Genomic DNA, 3,633 nt, shown 5'->3' on the forward strand with positions numbered 1-3,633 from the left:
TTATTGCTATAGTCTCAGAGCACAATTTACTCTTTGGATCATCACGGCTTACTCAGTGCAGCAAGATGGTTGGAGGCTAAAAGTCATCTATACTCCAGTTATGGTCTCAAAACACATTGCATTCTTCTAAGAAAGCAAGAAAATGGTTGTCTTCTCAGCAGCTATAGGGTCTGTCTCAGAATGGTCAAGACAGGCATCTGCTCTGGCTGGAGCATTGTGAACTGCAAAACAGGCTGAAAATTTGTAAAGCCGAAAGTTACGTGATCATCTCTCACAATCAGTTCTAGGTCTGTTATGTAGAAGAGTAAGCCAAGTACCTAGCGAGGGAGATGAATACATGTAACAGTAATTATCTATTTATTTATTTAATAAAAACTTGGGATGTGCAGTCTGGGAGGAGAACAAGAGCCAGGAATACGTAAAGCAGAAAAACCTCAAGTCGATCTAGAGGATAAATTCTGCATAACTAGCAGGAGGTCAGCAAAGCTGTACTTCAGCCTGGTATGTTCAGGGACAAATCTGGTTGTTTGTGCTAGAAAGGGTGGATAAACACCATTCTACCATGTGACATTTGCCCATAGTAAGCCTAAAAATAATTAATACTAACCTATAGTGAGCAGGAACCCTAACTCTACTTTAGCTCTTTTTATTGTACCCAATACTGGTATCTCTACTGTGAAGAACTCTGCACCCCCAGCTTCTCTTTCTCCTTCCCCACAAGAAATAAATGCTGTAATTCAATCCACATTTCCCTAGGAGAAAAACATATTTCTTATAGTAATCTCTACTTCTATAAAAGTAGTTAATTTTGGAGTTATGATGTTCCCCTCACATTCAACTTCAGGAGGTTCAAAAAGTAGAGAATTCTCGTGCACATTTCACAGAAGATATATAGGAAGAAAAGAAACGATGGAGAGCAGATCTGATCAGGTCTGCTTGGAAGCTGAACGCAAAGTAGTGCCATACTCTTATGCCAAGTCTTCCACAGCATCTTTGATTTTTCGGGCCTACGTGGTAAAATCAAAGCACGAGCTTTGCCTCGGGCAGAAGCACCCTGCCAGTTGTTTGCCCTCCAGAGCTTCCATTAGTTTCTTCACTGCTGCCCAAATGTTCAATGAAGAATAAAAGCCAATTAAACAATCAGCCAGAGATAAAAAAAAAGGTGCCACAGGGTTGGGAGAAGAACAGAAATTTTATTAAACCCTTTGGAGTTCCATGATCATGTTTGTACAAAATTGCCTGAAGGCTTAGTGCAAGAAAAGTCGGCAGGAATTACATTTTCTTCACAGTAGATGTAGCAGCACAGCAAAAATTTAATTATTAGAATTCTGCGCTTAAAACAAACTTAATCCCCGTGCCACAGTATGCATGCAAAAAAGTGAAATTACAAGTGACTGCAACCAGTCATAGTAATGAATTAAATACTCTCAAACATAAGATTTAAACAATATGACAGGTAAGAGCTTAAATTCATAAATCACTATAATTATCATCACCTGTGTAACAGGTACTTACCCACCTAAACTGAGGATGAAATATGTGTATCAAATTTTTAGTAAGATAATTTGTTAAAAATACATCCCTGGAATGAAACAGAAAGCTGTAGAAACACTTTAGGGGGAAAAAACCTCACATGAAGAGCCCCACTGGGTAAACCAACCAGAAAAAATATTTACAAAATTGATTTTATAAGCTATTCTAAGAAAGGGACAGAATGGACCCAACTTCATTTCAAAATAAGCCTTTTTGCCTCTTAAAACAATTGGACTTAAAACAGTAGCTACATTTGGCCATATTCATACAGAAACATATTGTAATTCTGCTACATGAATTTCTGATGTGCTGACACACTACAACACCCTGTAAACAGCACCAGGTAAACAGATTACATTCATCTTTTGAATGGAATTAAAGTAAGAATGAAAGCCTGCTCATCATCTTAAGCTTAAATGACTGAAATGTAAATAATTTAAGTTACATAATTTCTACCAAGTGTAGTTGAAAGGTAAACTAAATAAAAAGTAAGAAAAATTTCAAATCAAAACACAGAAATTACAGTCACAAAAATAAGTTGTAGCAGAAAATACTTTAATTCGCATTTTATAGATTCAAACATAGCAAAGCTTCAGAAGTGTTTAGATCTAAGTAAGCAGTTCGAACATTGATTTTGATTTTAATAAATATTACATTTTAATAGGCTAGCTATTATGGAGGAATTGTAAAATGATGAATTGCTGAGTGCTACTTTATAAACATAAGCATCTAAGTTATTTACAACATATTACAGGTCATTTCCCAGAAAAGCACAAAGCAAGGTCAGATAAAGGCCACCCAACCATCAAAACACAACTCAAGAAAGTGTGGCACAGTGTATTTCATGCACATACAATGACATACAGCGCAAATCATCAGCTGAAGTAGGAAAACACTTTTGTTATTCGAGCTTATGCAAGTCTCTGTATGTCATTGTTTTAAATCTATATTCTCACCCTCCTCCTCCTCAGGCACTGAAGAGGAAGTTGTTCAGCAACAGCGCCCTCCATTTTACCTATGCAGTTTGCACCAAGTCTTTTTTACCATGTCACTCAAGTCTTTGTGACTTGGGAAAAAGGAAACATTTTTGACTTTGTCTTCTCACTACCTCTGTGATTACAGTCATTGTGTCATTTGTACAAGGAAATGTACTTTTACTCTGAAATGAATGGCAGGCAATGTTGACAAGCTGATCTCCAACAGGGAGCTGGAATTTTAAATAGTTCACAGGTCATGGACAATGTAACTAACCTTATTCTTTAGTATAAAAACAGATCTGTAAATTTCTAAAATTTAGTTTAACATATAAAGAACTTAGTAATCTGAGTCACATGGCAAAACTTCATAGGCAGCATAGTCACAGAATGTACATCAAATACAGTAAAAAAGATGGTGACAGGAGATGTTTTCAACAAGACTTGTAAGAGGAAAAATATCATGACCTATTTCTACAATGAGAGTGAAGTGAAATGCCTTCCATATTTGATCACCAAGCAGGATGTACCTTCAAATGCAACAGAACTAATCCAAACACAGAATTTGCTGTTCAGTTGCATCCCTGTGTTTTCATGACACAAAGGAAAAGAAAAGCTTCCGATCTCTTTATGTCCTTACCCAACGGCATTAACCTTCCTTGCGTTGTGCTAATGAGGGTTGCAAGGAGCAAGTGCCCAGGATCTGTGTGCCTGAATCTCTCACCTCTCCCATGAGCAAGCGCATGATGCTAGTATGTGATGCTGCTTCCGTGTCCATAGATTTTATCCAGGCACAGGTGGAAAAAAAAGAAAAATAGCAAGTGGCATCCCCAGAAGAAGGTTGAAAGCAATTCATTTTCCCCATAAAGCAAGGGGAAAAAGAGAAGAAACAATTCTGAGACTCAGGTCCTTCCTGCGGCAGCACAGACAACACAATTTTTTTTTTCAACTAAAAAATCCTGCCTAAAGCTTTAGGCACTATAATATATAATAATACAGATAAATCCCAGCTGTACAGCATTCTTCACACAAGTGAGCCTACAGGTTCTAGCCCTTGCAGGTCAATCCAAAAGGCAAGGAATGAATGGCCAAATGAAAACCACACTCTTTCAGTATCAAAGACTTA

This window comes from Pterocles gutturalis, unplaced genomic scaffold, assembly GCF_000699245.1.
Source record: "Pterocles gutturalis isolate BGI_N339 unplaced genomic scaffold, ASM69924v1 scaffold2959, whole genome shotgun sequence".
In the NCBI taxonomy this organism is placed as follows: Eukaryota; Metazoa; Chordata; class Aves; order Pterocliformes; family Pteroclidae; genus Pterocles; species Pterocles gutturalis.